Below are 24447 nucleotides of genomic sequence, written 5' to 3'. Positions count from 1 at the left end.
AGCACGGACCTGCAGCATCAGCTGTGATGGGTGAAGTTAGCTTGGATCGAAGAGCCAGCTCACCAGCAGCCCTGCACACCACAGGGCAGCAGAGCCTGGCCTTCGGTCACCACCCTGCAGGAGTCCCCGTTTCCTAGAGCGGTGGCACAGCTGGCTTCGGGGCCAGGTGACTCACCTTTATCTTTGCTGTCACACCTGATTTTCAGGTTTGTCCTTGGGTTCATAAAATGAGATCAAAAACAAGCGGAAAAAAGGAGCAGAGGTGAAAGGGGAAGAGGCAGAGACTGCTCCAGCGTGCTCCTTTGGGCCTGGCAGCGCTGGTGGGGTGGGATCCGGCCTCTCCAGACAGCGATTGCTGTATTTAAATACATGAAAAATTATTTGGGGCACAACATATTGGAGCAGTGGCCGAGGAAGCTGTGAGAGCCCTACCTGCAGCACCCAGGAGCCTCCCCAGCGGCTCTCAGCTGCAGCAACTGGACAGCAGTGGAGGAGGAACCCAGCTCCAGCAGCAGCCATGTCACATCCCTCGCCTTTTGACTGCACAAAGCGCTGAGAAGGATGGCCAGGAAAGCAGGGTGGCTAAGGAATGAGAGGAATCAGCGTGCCCATGCCAGAAAGCCCGCGGGTCCCATTCTGCAGTGACCTTTCAGCAGCTCCCCGCGGCTGCCAGCGGCGCTGCCCGTGATTTACGGCTCTGTAATCGACACCAGGATCGGACCCTGGATTTTCAGGCTCAGGCTGCCGGCCTCACGCTGTTCACACTCCCCCAGTCTACTGGAAGCGGAAGATTTTCAGAGCAGCTTCACTGATCTCCCCCCAGCACACACACACACGCACAGGCCCCGTTTGCTGGCTGCGTTTCACTGAGGCTGGTTGCAGCGACCTGGAGCAAGAGGGGGGCAGTTTCACTTTCTCACTCGAATGCACCCCGGCTTCTCGATCAAAGAAGGGTAATTGATTTTGCTTTCCAGTTCGCATGCAGTATCGGAGCACCACAGAGCCGGGGTTTCAAACAAAGCATAATGTTTTGCAATTCAAAACCCCCAAAAATGTCATTTTTTTCCCTGAGGAACGGCCGGACTCACAAGGCAGAACGCTGCCCTAACACGATTCCCGAGTCTTAAGACACTTGGTAAAGAAAAACAGACCAACAGTGACCAAGAAGAGCACGGGGGAGCAGAGAAGAAGTGCTGCACCCCAAGTCATGGGGCCATGAAGGCCTCTGGCTCTCCCCAGTCCCAGCCCTGGGTCTCCAGCAGCCCACGCTTAAGCTGAGATCTAGAGCAGAGATGGCATTTCTGTGCACGCTTGCTCAGTCTAATGGTGTCACATCTCAATGGAAATGGAGAAGAAGTTCAGTTGTATTATAAAGTAACATCTCCTTTAATCCATTTGGGTTTTAAATGGCAAGAATTTGAGGGGAAGGGTTACCTTCACCCAGGTCTGCTTGGGTTCTGCCACGACAAAACCCTTGACGCAGAGGTGGGCTCTCTCACTGCTCGTCTTAAAACCCTTTGTAAATTAAACCTTTGAAACTTTGAGCCTACAAGACAGTCTTCGTGGTTCAAAGCTTCTGTTTTACCCAATTTCTGCCAGGTCATTTGAAAACAGCAACAGACACCTGCCAGTAAACGGGATTCCCTGCTCACACGTCCGCTTGGCCCAGCCAGATCTCTCCAAAAGCATCGTAATCCATCGCGATGGTTAAATAAGAACAATCATCCAGGACAAGAAAATCTCTCCATCTGCTTTAGAAATGTCCATCCCCTTCTCACCTCCATCTCCAAGGATGCCTAAGTGTTCATTATTTTCTTTCATTTTTATATCTTAGTTTCGGACTCGCAACTAATACCTTCAGAGGGGGCCTCGAATGAAAAAGCTGCTCCACTGCTCCTCTCTCTGAACAGCTGGATTGAGGCTGAGGACAAGAATTTCTTCAAAAACAGAGGAAAAAACAATGGGGGCAGGGAGGCAAAGGTTAACGTGGAAGTGTGGCAATCAGCCAGCCGAGGGGAGCAGCCTTACCACCGACCACTTTTCATGAAAACATTTCTGTTTTCAGCAAATGTTGTTACCATCACAAATGGAAGAATAAAATGAAAAAGTGCCTTTTTCCTCTGCAAAAGGAGAACTGAGTTGCAGGCTGGTGCTTCCCACAGAAAACTCCATTTTCAGAAAAGAGTCATTTATACCAAATATAGATAAAAAATTCTGGAGATGTTCTGACAAGCCCTAATAACTGCTCTTACCACTTTTCAAAACTGGGAGGAACACGGATGCCTGTGCACGCGTCCACCTTCCGAACAAGAAAGTCCCATTACTTCCATTCCAGATGGGGAATGAGACCAAGAAAAGGTATTAGAAAGCTGAGTTAGTTCCTAAATTACCCTGACGTCAGCCAGAAGCCAGGTCACTCACTTTTCCTCCCTGGGGTCGGGGAGGACCAGTGAGGGGTGCGCTGCCGCTGCCCCTTGCCTCCCCCAGAGGACACCTGAGCATCGCTCCCACCACGTGCAGGGTGCCCGAGCCTCAGCCTGGTGCTGACGACTAAAATAAGGTGCCACAAGACATCCCTGGTCCTAAAACAGCAGGGGCTCAACCGAGGCAGTGGCGTTACAATGGAAAGGAAACACGAACCTAATCCCCAGCTCAGCACCATCGTGAGCGCCGTCCCACGGCGGAGCTGTCAGGCGCCCATCCATCTCCACTCAACGTGGTCACCTGCTGCTGGGATGGCACGCAGCTCAAAAAAAAACAAACAACCTTTTTCTGCTTAAAACCTGAAAATAAGAAGTCTTCTGCCACTCGGTGCCATTTTACCTTGATCTGGAGAAGTCAATACGCTGGACTTGTGCTGCAGTTCCTTCGTTTTTTGCCTGGCACCAACAGTGGCTGTAGCAATCGTACCCTTGGACCAGAGCAACTTATTTTTCTGTGTTTCTTCATGGAAGGAAAGAAGCTCCTGCTTTGCAGAATGGCGAAGTTATCAGTTAAACACCCTCAATGGACCTCCTTAGTGCTCAGAGGCAGAGATCACACCTGCCCGGTACCTGACAGTTTCTCAGCACCACGTTTTCTTGACTCCCATTTCTTTACGTTCTTCCACAGCTTTGCCACACGAAATCCTCCAGCCTGCTGCCCTGAGCACTGTATTTTGGCCTATTTGTCTGACAGGCCAGCTGCAGCGTGTGGGTGCAGCACCACGCCGAGGTACGGAAAGCTCTGAGACCAGGGAAAGTCTCCTCACCCTCCTCCGTCCCGCTGCTGCAATTCACGAGGGCAGCAGGCAGAGCAACGCCGCGGCCAGCCCTGTCCTCACCTCCTCCGACTGCACCGCGCTCAGCTCGGCAGTGGGAACCTCACTGCTGGCACCGAAGCTGGCTTGTAAGCTCACAAACCAACTGTTTCGGGATTTTTTTTGGCCAGCTCCACACCAGGCTCGAGGAGAGTTAAAAACTGCACTCAGGAGGGAGGGAGGAAGGAGAAGAGGAGAAAGATTCACACTGCTCCCATCACAAGAGTCACGGCCACGTGCTTGATTGCCACCCGAGAAGGAACCACAGGGCATAAAATGATGGGGAGAAAGGTACCTCGGAGAGCCGTGCATGCAGCACTGGGTGATACCACCCGAAACAGGAGACTCCTCTGGGGGCAGAGCTGGCCAGGGAGGACAATTTCCTCCCAAACCAGCGAGGCTGCACGCTGCGGAGGCTACCAGCAGCCTTGCATGAGCCGCTCGCTCGTAGCCGCCGTATATCCAGTTACATCCCTCAGAAACACAGCTGACTCCATCACCGAGCCTTTATCAGCATTCACAGGGACCAGAGAAGGTCAACAGAGGCGTCATCCAGGAACAGAAAACAAGCAGGGCGAGCTCAATGGGAACTTGACAGGGCAAGAATGACTGCAGTCACGGCGGAGCGAGGAGAGTTCAGCCGCCCGGCCCTCTTTTGCTGAGGCTCTCAAAGAAGACAAAACCCCTGACCTTTGATTAAACTGCGCCGCTCTCAGAAGAGGGGGCGGCTGAGGGGCCCGGGGACTCAATAAGAAACCATTTATCTCAAGGTCATGAGTTCACCCCCCCCCCCCTCCGTGTGCTTTTTTCTTAGTCAATTAAAACAGGGCACTCCATCTGCATTAAAAAATGTTCCTCAGGGCATGGGCAGAGAGCGCCTCGGGAAACTGGTGGATGAAGGAGCCACAGCAGCAGCTCTGCTGCTCCTTGCAGCTCCAGGATGAAGAGGGCTCGGGATGGTTTTGTGCCCCACGTGGAAAAGCTGTGGAGGGGACCACGGGCAGCCAGCACCAGGCACAGGGTGGACGTGCCCCTGAGGAGCTGCAGGGGGAGCTGAGCCCGCCCAACCCCTGGGCATGGGATGTGGAGACCTTTGTCCGTTCCCATATAGAGCTACGGGGCGCTGGAGAAGCACGAGCACTTCTGGGGACACCTGGAAGGAAGAGGGCTCTGCCCTCCTGCCCGCGGCAGTCCCAGCCCCGGTGGTGACAGGATGGGTGCCACGCACACACGGAGCACCCGGGAGGAGAGGACACCTTTCACTGCATCACCAGCCCTGAACAATGCAGGAATCCAAGCTAATATGTGTCTGAAACCCATTACTGAGAGAAACCGAGCTGTCTAGGAACTCCAGCTGCTGCATTCAGAGTTCCTGGTAATGAGCGCACAGGCACAGTCAAAACAGCGGGTTTTTTTGTTTTCTAACCCATAAAAAAGTCAGGACAAAACGTGCTCCTGCACACGGGGTGCACGCACACCTCTCTGCTGCTCTCAGTAGCTTCCCACCAACCAAACACACCCCCCAAAAGTAACTACTGGGCTTCATAAAACATCCCCATCCTTTTGCTGTATTTACCCTATTTGTCCAAAATTTGTCTATTTGTCCAAAAGCCAAAATTTCAGCAGAGAAAGGGGTCAACCACGAACTCACAGCTGCTCCAACAGCACATCAGGGCCAACGTGAGAGTACAGTGGCAAAAGGGAGGGGGCTGGAAACAAACGGGAAGCAAGCGGAGATTCCTCCCATTCACCCAGGACGGTAATTATTTTGGAGAGGGCTGCAGACCCTTTTGGCTTTTAATTAGCCTCAAACCAAGTCACTCTCGGTTCATATTGGTGAGAAACTATTAGGGGCTACGGAGCTGCAGCCAAGGAAAACAAATCTGTACCAGTCCTTCACCCCCAGAATAACTTCTGATTGTCGAGCACAGTTACCAGGGGAATGAATGGCTTCTCCCGCGAGCGCCTCACTCAATTAAACCAATGCAGACAAAAAGGCCGGGCAGCGGCGGCAGAAAGCACGGGGCGAGTCAGATGCACGCGCCTGGCACACAGGGAGCACCAGGAGCAGGTTCAGGATGATGACAGAAGAGCTGCCCATGGCCTGCGTGCTAGAAGAAGACACCAGAGGCTTCTCCTTGGGATGCTGAACGGCAGAAAGTGTCCTGAGGAGCCTCTGTGAAGCTTTAACCGAGAAGACAGAAGCACATGCCGGTACCCCAAGCTGTGATGCATTTTTAACAGGGACTGACAAGGATCTGAGCAAGGACATACCTGCAAAAAGTCCTTGGTTTATTTATTTAATCCAGACCTATCCTATTGCTGCCTCCCCCTCGGCTCAGCAGCCTTATAATTATAACTCTGCCTGGAAATCGGGGCAGCAATCAAGCCAGAGCACAAAAGAGAAGCCAGGAGAAGCGAGTGAAATCCTTGGCCCTTTTTGAGCGAGAAAGCCCAAAGTCTAAACCATTCTGATCATCTTTCAAAGCACCCAGAAAAAAATAAATAAATAAAAATCAGGTGCTCAGTGTTATCACTGGCTGCTGATGGGGTGTCACGGATCTCAAACCTAAACGTTTCTGCTTGGGGAAGGAGAGGGAGGAGAGCAAAGGCATCAGGCTAGCCACGAACACTGAGCCTTCACACTGCACCAACCATGAGCTGGACACATCAGCACGTGGAGAACGGCGGGCAGCAAACAAAATCCACCACCACCTCCTTTTCTTGGGGTTTTAATGAAGTGTGCACATGTAAACATAGGTCTAAATCCCATCTCTCCCCCCAAAAGCTGAAGAAAGTTGTGCCTTCGATGTCAGTGGGGACATGCTTAGCCTGCACATAGCCGCGATGTAACGGGGGCAGGTGCTATGCAAAGCTGAGCCCACACAGCCCCAAAACCATCCTGGCCCAGATGTGCTCCTCAAGCAGGTGCTCCTTGAACCCTGGGCACCTCTCTAGCAAAGCACGATGATATTCAACTTCCTTCTGGGCTCACCATGCTGCCGAACATCTGCTGGGATTAGCTGGTTCGTGTTTGCAGAGTGCACACAAATGCTATCGTAAGGAAGGGGCTGACCTATTTATGGATGTGAATGCTGGACCAGGACCTAAACCCACAGGCTGTATTTGCACATACGGCCCTATCTCCCCTGCCAGATCTCCCTTTCTGGAGCCAGGATAGAGGCACGAGGTTCTCCTAGAGCTCACAGCCTGCTTTCCATCACAGGTAGTTTAAGCGAGCCCTGTTGATCCCCTCCTCTACTTCACCCCCATCCAATTGCACAAGTGAATATTGTAAATGAGCTGACATATGACAGCTCCACCAGGAACCCCCAAATGTCATATGGGTTGACCTTTGCAGGAGAAACCCACATTACCTCCAGCCTCCACTCCACCCCCTGGAGTCCCAGGGCTGCAGGTCACACAGACCCACAGCCCCACAGGTCTCCAGTGGGCTCCACCAGGCCGCTCTGTAGCAGATCAGCCACCCAGATTCCTCGTGGCAAGGGACTTTGCATCGAGTTACACGTTTCTCATGGGTGTCCCTCCCTCCCACAAAAACCTCCTGTGACTCAGCGCTGAGGAATGAACGGAGGAGCTGCACAGCTCAAAAGCCAGGATAAAGATCACTGAGGGAGACAAGCTCCCCGGGAAGAAGAGAGGAGAGCACAGCCACGTTTCTGATAGACCTGAGCAACTTTGCAAAAAGGATTACACACGGTAATTGTTTGTGATGGCAGGGCTACAGGAGCCTTATATTCCTGTGACTCAGAAGTGCTCTGTACCAAGCTGCAAGTCCCAGGCACAGAGCTCTGCTCTGCCAGCAGCTACCGCTCTCCTTTCCTCCGCAGATACATTTCAATACTTATCAGGTCTCCATCTTAGTCACATTCTGCTAACACACACTTTTTTACATCCTTTTCATCTTCCTTCACCATCAGGCTCTCTGTCCCCAAGCCAATTGCTCTGCTCTTCTCTCAGCACTCTCTGGGTTGTCGTCACCTCCCGGGGCTGGAGCTCCCCGACCCCCACGCTGCTCTGTGGGCACAGCCTCTGCTCAGCTTCAGGAGGTTTCCAGCAGGCTCACTGCTCTCCTATGGGTACCATCACCAACAGCCTCACCCAAGATGCCACCTTCATAGGTAGAGACATGGACAACACGAGACAAGAGTAATCGTGGAACATGGAAGCAAAAATAAAGAGAAGGGTAATGGGGAACGCTGGAAAATGCCAACACCATGCCCACAATTACTGGTGTCATTCACCAGATGGATAGGCCTGGTCTGGCTCTGGGGATCGAGAGCATCTGGAACCGTTTCCATTCATCACATGGCAGGTAGAGCGCGCACAACTAAAATGAACAGAAAATATTCCTGTCCTAAAAGGTGCAGTCACCAAAACAGCTGGAACTAGACCAGATGATCCAACGTGGGGCTGCCTGATAACGCACAGCTACCTTTGTACATCCAGTTCCACCCATGGAGTAGGGCACACCCCTAACCAGGTATGAATCAAACCATCTGAGACATGGGAAATTCATCAAGAGCTGTTGAAAAAAAAAAAAAAAAGAAAAGCACCTAAGGTTGCTCCTGTTTCACTGCAATTTACCTTCAAGGTATGGCGAGCAGCTGAGGTGGGGGCAGACAGCGGCCCTCAACACAGCAACGTTGGAGCGAGCAGATCACTTTCACACTTCTTGCACGTAACAGCACAACGCAAGGGCTAAAACACCACCCCAGGCACAAAACATGGGCGCACACAGATCAAAGGCTTGGGCTACTGCATAGATGAAACTCCAGCAGGCAGGGAATGAGCGGTGCGGGTATGGGTACGACACCCCTGGGAGCGTCCTGACCCCAGCCGAGGTGGGACATCAGCAAGACACATATTTATAAAACAAAACTAAAAAGGGGGTGGGGAAATCACGTAATGGCACGTATCTATCCTGAGTGCAGTGTGGGGATGGGAGCTAACTTCATGCAGAATAACTCAGAAATGAAGATGCCCTGCAGGGATCCCCATGTGTCGTAACGTAAGGAAGCAAGCACTGCTCTCGTAGCTCCTTCTCCAGCTCTCCACTGATTTCCACAGCCTCCACACACACCCCGAGTTCGCAGCTCTCCCACGCAGCAGAGTAAAATACGCTGTGCCAGGAGCAACACAACGAGGAGCTGAGGCACTTCATCAGCTGCCATCCTTTGCCCTGGACACTACAAATACCTGGGTGGGTGGAGTGCCTTGGAAAGGCACGCTCACTGGTATTGCTTGAAGCTCACCTGCTGCTCTGGCCTCACTCCCAGTTCTCGTAGGCCAAGGGAGACAGTGGAAGAGGCGTTATGTGCCAAGGACACTGCCCTCACCCCTACAGTAGCACAGAGATGCAAGGTGTCATTCCTAGCCTCTGAGATACTCTTCTGACTCACAATTCACTGCTTAATGCCACTATTGGAGGTTTGCAACTTGTCTGCCTCATTCACAGCGTGATCTCCTGCACCGTGTGAGGGTGTCTATTGCAACAAGGCTACTGCCAGTCTGCATGCTACAGAATTATTCCAGAAGAAACCAAGCCAGACATCTCCCGAGCTGACTTTTAACACTTCTGCCCTTTGTTTCTTCCCTGTCTGCATTTGAAGCAAATTAGGATTTGGGTTCAGGAACGTACTTAAACCCTTGCTTATCATTAGGCACACAAGTAGCTGCAGAGAGTTCAGCTGGATTACTCACGCACTTGAATTTCAGACTGACTCTGCAGAAGGCTCACCAAGCCCTCCTTAAATGGCAAAGATGCAGCTCCGCACATCCCCGGGAAGTCGGGAAAGAAGAGGAGCCTCTGTGAGCACACCAGGGTGGAACTGCGCTAGGGAAGGCAGAACAAGGCATTGTAACAGGCAGCTCTCCCAGAAAATAGTCTGTTGGACGAGAAGCACTACAGCTCTAGAGGAAGCCTAAACTACCTTAAAAATGGCACTTTTATTGTATGTTGGAAAACAAGCCACTGAGAAACGTACAGCAGATGATCTGAAGTCTCCATTATCCCTATTATATTCCTTGAAATACCTTATTATACATAAACATCACCTGGACCTTGACCATTTTTGTGGTTTATTTCTGGACTTCCCATTTCAGATCCAACTGATTAAACTGCCCTGGTTTCCAAACGCCAGGGGCAAAGCCCAGCTCCCATCCTAAGCCAGGCACTTTGAGACCCCCACAGTACGTACAGCCCTTGCCCCCAGTCAAGGATGATGATAACATGTAAGAGGAAGATAAAAGCAGAAGAGATGAGGGAGATGGACAGTAAAGATAGATGTAACTGCACTGAGCAGTTCAGGGCAATCTCCAGAGCTGGGTGAAAAGGATGCTAAACTCAGTCTATAATTACAAACAATTCTTTTCAGCCGTTTTTCTCTGATTATCAGTTATGACTGCAACCTAAAGCAAGTGACCCTGGTCTAACCGGCTTCTTTCTCTTGGATTTCAGTGTCAGGGATGATGTGAGACTCCCAACTTCACTCCTCACTAAGCCTTGGTGTCCCATCAGTAAATCAGCAAGAACCTCCACCTGAGGAGGGCACCGCAAAAAGTCACTCCAACTTGCAGAGCGCTCACACGAAAGAGCAAAGAGTTCTCCAGAAAAGCAAATTAATAATTCTGCTTTCAGCCCTCGGTCTGAATGGTATGAAGGAAATAAGGCTTGGAGCCATATGCCACACAGAAAGAAAGGAAAGTGAATAGGTGCTCATTAAGCATCACCTTCCATCCTGAGCACAAAGAGGAGGTGCCCTGGCAATTAAGTGGCTATACCATAATACCCGCTTGGGGGGGGAGTGGAAAAGGGCAGCAAATTAAGGCTTCATTGACAACCTTCATCCTGGCATTTTGTAGCTTTGAAGCACTTGGACTTTGCAGTTTTAACACCGTTCTCTTAACCAAGTGCATCGCTTGTAGTTAACTACAGACTCGTCACGCGGCTGGGGCAATCGCTATCTGCTGCTCTTGGGAAACCAGATTAAAGGCTCGTCTTGGCCACGCTAATAGCTTGAGGTATCTCTCCAGATTTGTCCAAACCCATGAAAAGCAAATCAAGCCTCTACCTCAAGCCATGAGGTGTGTTAAACTGAAGCCAGCCGATCTCCTTCGGGGCTGAGCTGCAACACGAACACCGCTGACTCCAGAGCGCGTAAGGCAGGGGAGATGCGGCAGCTGGAGCTGCAACCACTTATCAGCTGCTAATCCAATCACCTCCCAACCCAGTCCCTGCGTAAAGCGCACTGTCTGAGAGACTCCTCGCCTTCGTCCAAGCCTGCCTCATTAAGTAGAGTAATTCGAGTCTGTTAAGGTGAGGTAATAAACTGCTGAAACAGAGAGAGCTCCTCGGGGTACGTGCGCGCAGCACGTGGAAGATGCGCACGCACTGCCGAGACGCAAGGCACAGCGCTCCGGGTGTGATTAGCGCAGGGACCACAGCAGGGCCAGCTGCAAGTCACCTGTGAAACAACCACTGCAAGTTTCTCTACAGAAAACTCACCGGCCTGAGTTTCACATAGATGTCCTCGTTGCTGAAAAAGCCCCAGAGGATGTATTTTGTATTTTACATTTGTTAAGCGCAGCAGAACTCAAGCACGGAGCTAGGCTGCTTTTAACTCATCGTGTGAAGCATCTGCACCCATCCCGCTGGGCCCACAGCCCCTTCTCTGAGGGCTGTGCCAGGATCCACCAGCCTCCCCCATCCTTCCTGCCTTGCCCAACGGGCCAGGCTGCCCCCAAAAAGCAGCAGGGTGCTGGTCCCCGAGCAGTGCTACGTAGGATCCCTGCTTCGCAGACCTGGCAGAGGAGAAGGGAGAAGAGGAAACAACTGCAGCTCCTGACAATGGCATCCACCAGCCTAAAGAGGAGGGGGGAGTTACAAATTGATGCATAAACAAGACCTGACTGTGTAATTCAGAGCTAACAGGGTAGTTTACTGAATGTTAATTAAATCCTCAGTGCCTGTTACCAACTGTGGAGATCAACTTATTTTTAAATTAAATAAGCAATAAATGCTTAGCTGAACTTCTATTAAATTTCACCCAGTCAATGAAGTATGTGGGGCTTTTAATAGACATTAAACAAGATAGTTATGGCAAGTTAGTTGATATTTTATTACCTAAAGATAATGGCCATATTAAATCTCAACTAACTATTCCGCTGGCGGCACAATCATCCAAGATTTGGTGGAAGTTTGCCTGCCTTTAAGCATCACTGGGCAGTGGTAGCAGGGAGATATGAAGGCAGCCAAGAGCCCCTACTCAGAGGATGCTCAAATGTGTAAACCCACCTACATGCAAAAGGGGATCCCTTCCAACTAACCTGGCAAACCCAACGAGGGCTGGTCAGCTCTGTCACACTGAGCCAAAGCTGGCGGAGACCCACAGGCGTCACGACCCAGACCAAACAAAGTTATTTATGGGGTTATTGAGGAATCTCTGTATTACAAGGTTCCCTTACGGCATCAAGGGCTGCAGTAAACATCCTCACTTGAGTCTGCAATGCTCAAAAGCTTCTATCTTTTTCTAAGAAAAGGTTATCAGCAGCCCACAACTCCACCGATGTTTGTTTTCCTTTCTTGAGCATATTGCAATAGTTTGGGAGCGCTTATGAGTGACTCACACGTGTGTCACTGTCACCCACAGATCCCAACAACAGATACCAACAACCTAAAATGACAGAGACTTGCTGACAGCTACTTAAAATGATGATTTTCATGCCAGCTCTCGCGCTTGCTCAGAACGTGATCGAAACCAACTCTTCCGAGATAAAAGCTGAGTCCCTACTGAGGTGTCTCTACCAGTAACCTTAATAACAACGATTAAATGTGGGCAGCGTTTTTTTTTTTTTCATGTTTGGTTAGAAACATTATGAACCCTACCTGCTTGCCGTGCCCAGAAGTAGGAGGAACAGAAAGAGTGGAGCCCTGTACCCAGCTAACCCCCATTCCTTGTGCAGGCGCAAGCTGTCAAAAGCTTTTTAACTTTGTGGGGTTTTTTTGGTCTGTGGTTTTCGGTTTGATTTGTTGTTTTCTCTTCTCTGTTTGTTTCTGTTTTACAAAACAAAAAGCTCCCAAAATTAAAAGGAGGAAAACATTGAGCTCTTCATACTTTACTGGCACCGTGCTTTGGAGAGGCCCAATGTACTTGTGGAAGTTGACTGCAACATCTTGCCTCCAAGACCTCCTCTGGAACTGTTGTTCATGAAGTTATTTCAAGTCCTCTGTTTTCCTATACGTAACCCACACTCTTTTTAAAGGTATTGTTCCTTGCAAATCCGTCTCTTAGATAACCCACATCCTCAGATAAGCTACGGTTTCTGTCTCCCCCACTCCTGCCTGCTTTTCAAACGTGGCTGCAGTTCCAGTAAGCTCTCTAGCTTTTAGCAGAATTACCCTGCTGTGAGAGCAGAGGGAGATAATGAAGTTACCCGGCTAAGAAAACAGGCTGTGGAGGACTGAAAGAAGGTGAGAGTCCCGCTGTCTTGCTCATGCATGCATATAGCGAGCACAGGTGCTGGATCTCAGACTCCTGGCAGATCACGTAGACAGGAATTTGTATTCATGTTGCTTCCCTGCCGTCTCCTCAGTCTAAAAAGTAACGTGCCTTAGAGACACAGACGTACCTAAAGGAAACACACATCTTTGTCATCACTATGTCACCTCTAAAAGCTCTCAGGGCATCCTCAGGGATGACTGTTCAGACTTCCCCACACCTGCAGGGTTTCCCAGAGCTGCAGGAGTCTTCAGGCTGCCAGAGGCTGCAGGGTGAGGAGCACAGAGGACCAGCCACCAGCCCGTGAGTGACTCCCAGCTCGCTGCCCAGCAGCCAAGAGAGTTTATTAGGAGAAACTGCTGCACGGGTCAGGCTTTCAGACACCCGACAAGGACTGAAATGCCACCGAGTATGCATTGTTCACACAACCATGATGGGCAAAGGAACAGAGAAGCCACTGTAGGCACCCTGAGGGTATGTGTTTCCACAGACGCATGGAAACTGTCTTATTGCAAACCATTTGTCACTCACCCCAAGCTACTGCTTTTCTCCAGCTACAGTCATCAAAAGTTTCAGAGAAACCTGCATGAAATGGTCTCTTCTTTCCAATTAGATGTTTAGAATACAAGAGGCAACACTATTGTCTGGCAAAGCTCTGAATGTACCTGATAGTCCTACAGCTGTCCTATCTTCTTTCCAGACCTGGCTACGTTCTTGTCCTCAGATAAATTCCACCTTTTAGTTACACCTACGTGGAAAAGCATTTACATTTTGTTCATTTCAATCAGCCACTTTCACCTTGGCTCCAATATCCCACAAGCACCGGTACAAGGGAACAGAGACCCTTTTTCCACAAATTCATCATTCATTCATCAACTCTGTGACACCTTTCTAGTGCGTGTTCTTTCCATAAGAGCAATCCCAAACTGTCGATCGAACTCCGTCGCGTTTTCCAGCTTCTCAGCATTTTTGCTATCCCTATTCGAGACCACATACATTCTCCACCAGATTTCACAAATCCAGAGGGAGTCACTTCAGTTTGTCGTCAGACATTACACTAATGAACCCGAGCAGCGACACTAATAAATAAGGCAACAGTCAGGCTTTGAAATCAAGTGACTGGTGTCTCCACTCTGACCATACTGTAATTGGTACTTACGTTGTAATCAACTTATGTTGTAATTAAAAATATATACTGATGATCATTAGGTATTTAAAAGCACTTCAGCTCCACTGAGACCGTAGCTGAGCACCAACTCGCTGCTGCAGCTCTGGAGCTTCATCCCATAACATCCTAGGGGAACGTGTGCTTTGGCAAGCAGTGCACCACCAAACCTGCACTTATTAGTTGGAAATTTGACTTACGCTACACCAATTCCTGATTCTGGTAAGACAGCAGCCCATCACCCGTCAGAAATGCAGCACAGCTGAAGCAGATTTTCAGAACAACACACTTTGATGTCCAATTTGCTCTGCAAGTTTCCACAACACAAGGCAGCTAAACCACACCTGGGATTTTCTGTACCCTCACTGCGATCGTTTGGATATTGGATCTGAAAACCACTCCCGGACCACCAGTCTGGAGGCACATTTTTGCTGGTGTGCCCTGGTTTCACATGAAATTGTACCAGCAGCGATTCATTGCAGTTTGGGCCTGTACCTATAGAAGCTGCCATGAGATAATGTTTTAGTGTTACTTCCCTGGACGTGTCCCCAGTTTACACACAGGAACATATGGAGCAGACTACAAGGGACACGCACCTCTGATAGGGACTCCTGGACAGCAGGACTGCTGGCACCATGGGATGCCCCCAGGGCCTCCATGGAGCACACGGGGTGGGCCTGGCCTTTGGGAAGCAGGCCTAAAAAGCTACCCACACGTCTTCTGGGCACAAGGAGCTCATTTCACAGCCCAACCAAGTCACCTCACACCTTCTACCCACGACCAGGCACCAGCCAAGAGGTACCCAAAAAGCCCACACCGACCTTCAGCTCCACTCAGGGCCTCCAGCATCAGGGTGGCAGAAGAGCCTGCAAGGTGCAGCAGGCACCTGATGCAGGAAGAGCTGCCAACACCGTCACCAACATGGATTTAGCACTGCCACCATCCCAGAGCAGGTACAAAATTCAATGATTAAAGGGCAGCAGGACTGAAGGCAGCCCCACCATTTTGCAGGGCAAGACAGCAAAGGTAGGGGCTCGCTGCTGGGTGGCCCTAGAGCCACCACCCACACCGTCACCCATAGACAGCCTGTCCCATTAGGGAAAGACCCTCCAACAATGTCTGAGGAACTGAAAGAGGGGAATAACAGCGCTAACAAACTCAGGAGCAATGGGATGAAGTGTCACGGGTGAGGTGAACGGGATGAAGTGTCAGCGGGAGATACAGCAGGCCAATAGGCAGAGAGAAGTTTTACACAATACATTTTAACCTCAGACGGAAATATTTCCTGAGGGAAAACCCATCTCCTGGAGCACTATTTAGCCTTGTTTGGCCTAGTCCTGCTGCAGCAAAGGTGGGGAGAACCAGAAAGTCCCTCACATCCCAAGCCTGCTGTGCTGTGCAGCAGGCTGGGCTGCACGCAGGACAGCGAGACACATTTTCCAGCGTGAACAACTGTGTTGGTAACACATAGATGAAATGTTGTGTCCTGTTCTCTGGCTCCAGGTGTTCCTCTGCCTTCCTCAGGCCCCATACTGGCAATTAATTGGTGTGCCACCACCTGCTGTATGACTTCCAGGTGCGCAGGGACTCCCTGCTCACTCTCAGATTTGGTCCCCAAAATCACTCCTGGAAGGTACAAGCACAGACTCTACAGGAAAGTGGGTCCTGTAAGGAAAGAATCTCTCAGATCTAGAGCACTTCCCAAAACTGAAGACTCCTGTGTGAGAGCTCACACTCCACATGGGTCAAAACCACTTTCTGCACATGGGCCGAGGCGTTGTGGATGCATAGGAAGACGCATCAGCAAGCCTGAAGGTTCCCACAAACTCTTAATATTCTGTGTAACCAAGTCACCAGAGTCAGAGACAGATACCAGACAGGAACCCAACCCCAAAACCAAACAGCTGGGCCAAAAGCCACCTCGCCCGGGTGCAGAAATCAAAGAGAAACAAACCAGAAGGCAGCGCAACCCAACCGTGGGGCCATGCCGCACCTGGAGGTACAGTAGCCAGCACAATTAGAGCGGGAGCTTTCTCCATCAACACCTCCTACTCCGGAGCACTGCCTTCTCCCAAGCACAGCCCCAGGGCGTGGAGATCGCTCCCCGAACAATGGCAGGAATCAGATTTGTCTGTCTGAAAGGGGAGGGCAAAAATTCAATGGGGGAGGGAGAGAAACCAAAAAAAAAAAAAAAATTAAAAGAAAAAAAAAAAAAGAAAAGCCCTGGGTGACGTAAGGGTGTGGGAAATTTCTACGTAACTTACCTGTTGGGGAAGGGTGGGCCTCCCCCGGGTGTATAAAAAGCTGCTGGGGCTTTGCTCAACTTATTATTTACTACCGGGGGTCGGGCCGGGCCAGGTGCCCACTCGGGGGCAGCGCCACCCCCATGTGTGTCCCCCCCCGGGCCAGGTGCACCTGCGGGCGGCAGGACCTGGGCTGGGGGCTCCGGGGGGGCACCGGGACCAGCACCGAGGGGCTCTCCCCACCCTCCCCCGGCCCACCCCGGGAGCTGCTCCCACCCCAGCGCCGTGCTCGCCCCGGGTATGGAGGGGGGGCACCGGGGAGGAGCCAGCCGCGGCCAACCCCCCCCCCCAACCACTTCTTCCCCAGCTCCGGCCGGGGGCTGCAGCTGCTGCCCAGCTGCCTCGGCGGGGCGGGGGGGGGGGGGAGCGGCGAAGAAGAAGGGAAGGGGGCAAGTTATTATTCGCAACGATACCTCGGGGGGGGAGGAGGAGGAGGAGGAGGAGGAGGAGGAAGAGGCGGCGGAGGCGAGCGCGGCGGCGGCGGCGGGAGGAGGCGGCGGGGGTGGACCCCGGGGCGGGGCTGGGGCCGGGGGGGGGCGCCCGGGGCCGCCCCTCTCCGCCCTCCTCTTCCTCCTCCTCCTCCTCTTCCTCTTCCCCCGGCCTCTTTCAGCCCCTCTGCCCACCCCCCAAACCCCAATCCGGCATCCCCAGCACCCCCCCGGTACCCCCTTACCTCCTCTCCGGGCGGAGGAGGTGGGCTGGGAGCTCCGAGGGACGCCCCCCGAAACAAAAAGCGAAAGCGGCCGCCGCTGCCTCCCGCCCCGCCGGGCTGCTGAGCTCTGCCCGGGGCTGACGTCAAGGCCCCAAAATTCCTGCCTTTCCCCGCAGGCACATTTGGCCATGTAAGGGCTGGGGCCGGGGCTGGGGCGGCGGCAGCCACCGGCACCGACCCCTGCCAGCATCGCCCTAAAACTCGGGGTGGGGAGCCCTAAAAATCCCCTCGCTGTACCCCCAGCCCCGCGGGATGCTGGTGGTATCCAACTTTTTTTTTTTTTTTTTTTTTTTTTTTCCCCGGAGAAAAAAGTTGCTGTGCTTTTTTATTTATTTTTTTTTTCCCTCGATTTTTCCTCTTTTCTTCCCCAAGCCACGTTAAAAAGGTTTGGGGGGAGGGATGGGATGCTGGGGTTTACCATACAGGGTCCTGCCCTGCTCAGAGATTCAAACCAAAACCTGGCGAGCACGCTGAGGAGAAGGGGGGAAGGGAAGCTGCATTTTCTAATCTCTCCGTTTGATTGTTTCGTGGCTGTTTATAAGGACTGCAATTAAAATAATTCCGATTTTTGAGTGGGATCGTTTTTATAAAGGCTGCTACCCCTGGCACAGCGAGGTTGGGTCTCTGCAGTTTTTCAGCCTGGGACTGGGTTTGCCCTGAAGAGCAGGGGAAGGCAGAAGGGTTACGCTGCGTTCAGGCGGCCGAGGGGAGAGCTGACAAGCCTTACTCATTTGGAAAGAGATCTCTGGATGAGTTCTTAAGCGCTCCAAATGTATTTCGCTTTGACAATAAAGGGCTCTGCTGTGTACTTTCAGAAGATGTTTACAATCTTGCCCCATTACCAGCTTTAATGTCCGCAGTCACTGCTTAAGAGCCCCAGGAGGGAAAGTTTGCGCCTGAGGACCCAAAAAAGGACGTTAAGTGCCTAAAAGACTGGAGAAGCTGAAGATTGGAGTTCTGATGCAGCCTCCCCCGCCCTTCCCTGGCTGCTGAAGCATCTAAAACAAGGAAGGATGGACCCGCACGCTGTGGCAGATCGGAGACCCCAGAAGCTGCTGCTGCACCCTTAGGGGCACCCCTTCCCCAGCAGGCCCCACAGCACGGGAACCGTGACATATCCCACATTCAGCCCTTGCTGCAAACGATCTGTCTGTGGTTTATTTGGTGTCCTGCGCTGGCCCCCTGCACCAGGGGTGCTAAATTCCTGCAGAGGGACAGGGAGGACTGCTGAGCCCAGATGCCATCGTGCAGCTAAATCCGTGCGAGCCTTTCAGTCCCATCACAGAAGTTTTCTAAGCACTGTGACTAGAAATACCTCAGCCTTGCCCTAGCCACCTACCCCGTGTTTAAACCCTGCTGAGATCCAACACCAAAGCAGAATAGCATATGAGTCACTAGGGCCCCATGCTGTAGGTGTACCTAGAGTGCCAATAACGCTGCGAGCGTGGCCTGTTGTGAAAGACAAACGTGGCTGCTTCCTAAAGCACTGCTGGGCAAGGCTGGAGCACTGACACTGGCTGCGTGGCCAAAGGCTTTGCTCAAGGCCCTGCAGGCCTGGCTTCAGTTCCTACCCAGCGGATGCTACAGCTCAAGTGTCTCCTTCCAGACCACCAGGCTGCAAGGCCATGCTCCTGTATCGTAGTCCAAGGAATGCTCCTGATGGTATTTTCTGCTGCAGAGGTCAGGGAGCCATCACGAGGGACTTGCTGGCACTGATGGCTGTCAGTCTCAGTGTGGTGTGGCTCTCGCCAGAGTCCTGATTTGTAGTGCTCCAGAGAAGTGGATTTACAGAGGAATTGTTGCGACTTTTTTTTATTATTATTCTCCTTGAAATCCTCTTTTTGCAAATCTGCAACAGTCCTTGTGTTCTATCAACTGGTATCTAGGGGAAGCGGCTGAAAACTAAAAGAAAACTGTTTGGCCCAAGATGAGAGACAAGTGTTCTCCATTTAGTATTTCAGAGAAAACCAGTGGTCAAATATTTTCCTTGTCCCCTATCCAACAATTATTGCTTCTTTATCCATCAAGCTTATGCAATTTTCCAGTCGCGTTAGCAGAAGAGAGGATACTTTGCACGTCCATAGCAGCCTCCTTTGAATGATCTCAACAATTTTAAGCTTTGGACCTCCAAAGTATGAGATAGTACTCCCACTACCTCCGTTTTGCAGGTAGGTGAGCTGTGACTAATCCTCTGCAGCACAGCAGTGGAAGTTTGATTCCCAGCCCATTACCCTTGTAACATGCAGCCCAGAACGGTCACTGCCTTGTCAAGCACTGTGTGAATTTTCTATTTTTTCAATTTCCTATCATGACCAATATCATACAGTTTGGAAATGAAAGTAGAAACTTCAAGGTGTTGAGCCTGGCTGTGAAAATCTACTCTTTGCCTGGAAAGAATCAAAAATACTGGCAACGTGCAATCATTCCTTTGGTAATATCTACCGCACCCTGCACCATAGCAGCAAAATGAATTAAACAGCAAAAGACTGAAATGCCTTACATTGCATAGGCCACTCAGGAGGCAGTAATACAAGAGTCAGCATGGGCCAATATTAATTCAAGGAAATGAAGTTTTTTAGTGGTTAAGGGTACATGACTTGAAGCCTGGAAAACTGGCCTCTGTTCCTACTTTTCCTGTGTTGTATGACTTCAGACCAGTCAGTTCACCTTCCTGTGTCTCCAGAAGCCCTTATAAGCCCAAAGCACGCATGCAGGCTCTGCACTGCGCTTATCCTGTGTAAGAAAGGATATAGCACGACCAGCCTGAAGTAAAACCTCCCACCAGATTATTTGCAAAGGGATTCTGTACAAAGTTTTCAGAAATCAGCAGATGAAACCTCATTTTTCAGAGTCTGGGTCTCTCCTTCTTGGTGAGATTCTGGATTCAAATTCATCAAAAAACAACAACAATCACACGCACAAAAACCCAAACAAACAAAAATAAAACACAGGATTGGAAGAGCTCTTGGGAATCCATGGTAATTCATCCCTCGCACCATAAAGATGGAACAGCTTTGCCTAAATCATACTTGCCAGATGGTCACCTGGTCTGCTCATAAGGATATCTCCAGGATCCGTTCCAGTGCTTCACAGTTAGAAAAGCTTTCCTTATCTCTAACCTAAGCCATTTTTGCTGCAATTCAACTCTTAATCAGATGAAGTCGTGGGGATCTGACGTGTTCCCTCACGAGCAACAATTCCAGAACAACAGGAAAGTCGCCCACCTGGTGAACTAATCCTTCAGTGGGTAAAAGCCAGAAAGGCTGGAAAACACACTAAGTGTGTGTTTTTTAGGAGAGTTGCTGCCTAATTTCCAGACAAAGATCAGATCCAATTAGCCTTAGATCAACTGGAGACTCCTCTGCCCCAAACAACAGCACTTTTCACCCACCTTGCCACAAGGATGCCTCTTCCCATCAAGACACGCTGCAGTGGTGCATTTGACCCTTCAGTCTCCAGAGGGTGTTCTTGGAAGCACATGCCAAATGTGAGTTCACAGCGATAGCATTCCTGTGGTAGTGGGGAAGGAATGAGGAAACACCAGCATGGATGCTAGACAGAGAGGAAAGAAAACACTCAACCTGCAAGCCTGAATTCATTTCTAACCAGGGCACACGCTCCTGATTTAGAGATACATGCATGTTTGTTGCCTGGTAAAGGGAATCTAGGAATAGCAGTGGGCCAAGTTTTGTCATTCTCCATTTTGCAGGTATGTTTGCATCCAGACAGGAATGCAAGGCATGTGCTGGGCAGGCATTAGGATGTCATAGATCACTGACAGTGATCGAGTCTGGGCCAGAGCCCCGAGGGAATTCTCACTGACGGGGAAATACAATTTCCAACAACCCCTCCTTAACTTTTCATTAGTGTATCAGAGATAGCGCCCATTATCAAACCCTTCTGCATCTCTGTACGCATCTTTCAGTTGCACATGGTTCACCAAACTCCCCATTTTACCTGCCAATTAGTCCTAATTAATTCCATGTCATTTTACTCTTGGCTAAGATAAGCTTTGGGTAGCTCAGGCCCTTCCTATTGTCTTTCAGAAATGTATCAGCCCCTCTGCACTCACTTCAGGCTTTGCTCCCAGCTCTGCTCCATAGCTGTCTGTTCTAACTGTGCAGCACTTGGAAAGAATGGTAAAGCTTTGTAAAACTGCTAAATCCCATCACTGAAAATGGCAGTGGAGCAATGTGCCAGTGTAGCATACTTAATTTTAAGGACATACTTAAATCCAATTTGAGTCCAGTGAGATTTTAGCTTAGGTTTAAGTGTTCTGTTGAACAGGGGTGGATTTAAGGATTGAAGTCTTTTGCTAGACTGGATCTTTGGTTAATGAAGAAGGAGGGTTGCTAGTGCCTAAAAGAAAGAGCTGCCTAGCACTCTGGGTCCACAGGCAAGCCATAATACTGCTAGTCCCTGCTGCTTGACCATTTTTCTAATGAAATGTGATGAAATTAGCAGATGCAATTAGTAAAGTTGACCATTTCATTAAGAATCCTCACTCTCTGGCCCTCAGTTTAGTGGGGAAATTGGGGGAAAAAAAAAAAAAAGAAAAAAAAAAGTAAGTTTATAGTATCTCATCAGAGTAATGTGATATAATTAAAGCAAAAGTCACTAGACTTTGTATTTGCACCATCTGGTATCTTGCACGATATCTTGCTAATGGTGAATGTCTCATGTCCAGATTTTAGCAGTAAAATCATGAGTGCTTTGTTTTACAAGACAATTGGTCAAATTCTTTAAGGAATTTACACTGAATACTGAGTACCCCAGCTTTAAAAGAAATGTTCGTGGTGACAAATAATTTGGGGGACATTTTTGCATAGGCTCTGACCTCCCTGTTGAGAATCAAAGCAAAAATATTGAATGTACTAAGCAGATGTCTTCTCCTAGTGACAGCAAGATGAGCAGAGACAGCTGGTTAGAAGAACAACAACAACAAAAACACATCATCATTCCTGCTTTGGCTCCAAAAAATCTTGGACTTGTTGTCAAGGAAGAAAGCTATGTATGTAAGAAGCCAAGAAAGAGACAAATATTATTGAATCTGGTAGCATTTTAGTGAATGTGCTGGAAATAACTTAAGTAGGAAGAAAAACTGGATGCGCTCCATTGTTTATTAAAAGAATGCCTTTTCTTATTTCCACGGGGACCTATAGCCCATGTAGTCATTAACACATTTACAAAATGTATATTTTAAATACGTTGCCTCACTCATCAGTCTTGTGGGCTCTACTAAAGTAGAGTTCCAGCACATAAAAATATGTACAGCCACATAAATATATCTGCAAGCTAGAGGTGCCAACTGTGAATTTCACATGTAACTCAGTCAGGGAAGATGGGTGTAGTACAGAGACAGCTAGAGAAATCAGAAATATTAGGAAGGGAGGAGAAGAGAAAATTGGATTCCCCCTAGTGAAAAATGAGAGGAGAAGGAGGAGAAGGAGAGAATTCTGGATGAAAAACAATCTGAGCTGTGGTGAATAACATATCAAAGAGTTGTTTGACAAGACCACAAAATAAACCAGTGACCTTCTGGCCTCCCTGCACAAGGGTAGCATAGTCTTTCCCTTGATGATTTTCACGCGAACAAAACTTGAACTCTCTGCTTGGCTCCTGGACAGCTCCATTTCCCTAAGCTTTGGACACACTTGAGGTAAGAACTACAGGATCAATGGGAAGAGTTTAAGAAATCAAAAGCTGTGCAGTTTGGCTAACACCAAAGATGAATGACTTGAGGTGGATGTTCCAGGATGTCCCACATTCCACACCATAAATTGTTGCCTTGTGCAACAGCAAAGGTCTGGATTTGCTGACTCAAGAGGCCTCTTCCATGGAATGCATCTAAATCCTTAGCCATCTCCTACAAAAGTCCTAAATAGTTTAAAGCCTCAAAGAAGCCAAGGGTTTAAGATGGTATAAGGAATGAAGGGTGTGACCAATTTGACTGAGTAGCTTCTAAACAAAGAACAACGAAGGTGGACTGTCAAAGGGAAAGTGCTGGGTCTCCAGTTCTTGGTTGCCAGCTTTGCCCATTCTCAGCTTAGCAAGTAGATGACCGGTATACCATCATTTCCATTGTAGGAAATCACGGTTAAGTATCCTGCTCTGCAGCAGAGCAGCTGTGGGACTTTGGGAAAGTTGTAGATTGAGCTAAGCTGCAAAGAGCTTCCTCCATTTGCCAATATCTTTGAGAGTCTGGAAACTTTCCCGTCTCTACTGTGACAAAACCAGTTCTCAACAAAGCACAAAAAGCACACAATGAAAAACAAATCAGAGTGCCAGAACCTACTGAAGATCACCATTCTGCTTTAATTTCCTGTCTTGCTAGCCTCAGCTCCAAGGCCTGACCTGCAGTCTCAGCCACCCCAATAATTACCATGCCACAATGGAGGACCATCTTGGCCAGGAACTCCATTCTGATGCCAAGAAAATGATTCCTAGAGTGTCTCACTGAAATGGATACATTCCCACATACAGAGCACTAAAGGAATCATGTGTGACAAACATTTTCTAATGAGAAACATTTATCCAACATGCTCCTCCCCAGCGACTCTGGAGCTTTGTGCCTCAGTGCACCATCTATAAAAAGACAACTGCACTTCCAAGTCTTTGGGAGAATAAACTCAGATAATAACCGTGCTACCTCCATCAATTACTCTACGATCTCCATATACCTCATAGGACATAAATATACACGTAGACCAAATGAAGGCCCATTATAACCCATGTGCTTAACCTTGACCAACAGCATCTCTGGCCAAAGGCTGCTCCATCTGCTCCATTCTTCTGTGGGACATGGAGGCGATGCAGTGTGCCCCAGCAGCCCTGGACTCAGCTGTCCCCAGGAATTTGGATCACCAAGGAGCCAGCCCAGCCCTGCTGCCAGTGAGGTGACAGATCCCTGGCACTGGAGCTACACTCGAGCTGCTCATGAGCTGCTTGCGGCTGGAGAGGAATGTCTGCAGAGAGCTAAACCAGATTGCTCATAGATCTCTTCCAAATGGCTCGCCTCTAATCTAGCAGACAATTTGAGAGTAAACGTAAACTGGGAGCAACATCTTTACCCCTGCTGAAGTGTAGCAAGCTGACAGGAAACACAAGAACATTGAGTTTATGCACAGATATTTGGAGTTGGCTGCACGGGAGAAACCTTGGAATCTTGCTGGTCCCTTGAGAAGTGCAGAAAATGCCAGACCCTCTTATGCATAGTCTTCCCCCTCTTGTAGGACATGTCTGCTTCAGTTATCTGTTGGGTGCTATGGACCCACAACAGCCACGGCAGCTGCAGGAGCACTGTCATGGCCCAAGAAAGGGCTGGCACTCCAGATGGAGCTTGGGAACGTGAAGCGATACACTTACAAATATCTGTTCAGCACAGACCTTTTAGAAAGGGACAAATGGTTTCAGAACTTCAAGAAGGCTGAAAGCAGTTTGACATCACC

The 24447-nt window shown here is 49.8% G+C and overlaps 1 protein-coding gene across 23 annotated transcripts in view; it reads right to left on the bottom strand.

Moving 5' to 3' along the window:
* LPP (LIM domain containing preferred translocation partner in lipoma) overlaps positions 1–24447 on the bottom strand; it is a 381390-nt gene that overhangs the window by 314097 nt on the left and 42846 nt on the right. For 8 of the 23 annotated variants that reach the window (XM_038183919.2, XM_038183920.2, XM_038183909.2 and 5 more), the window contains exon 1: positions 16701–16828. The exons of 5 other annotated variants lie outside the window; for them this stretch is intronic. The gene's annotated coding sequence lies outside the window, so the exon portion shown is untranslated. Of the gene's footprint in view, positions 1–15977; positions 16120–16248; positions 16635–16700; positions 16829–16960; positions 17251–20390; positions 20510–24447 lie in introns of those variants that run through there. 10 more of the 23 variants (XM_072042607.1, XM_038183923.2, XM_038183915.2 and 7 more) reach the window with 5 other exon arrangements.

The sequence above is a fragment of the Anas platyrhynchos genome, chromosome 9 (assembly GCF_047663525.1).
Source record: "Anas platyrhynchos isolate ZD024472 breed Pekin duck chromosome 9, IASCAAS_PekinDuck_T2T, whole genome shotgun sequence".
In the NCBI taxonomy this organism is placed as follows: Eukaryota; Metazoa; Chordata; class Aves; order Anseriformes; family Anatidae; genus Anas; species Anas platyrhynchos.
The sequence above is the reverse complement of the archived record's forward strand: the minus strand, read 5'-3'. Positions and strand labels throughout refer to the sequence as shown.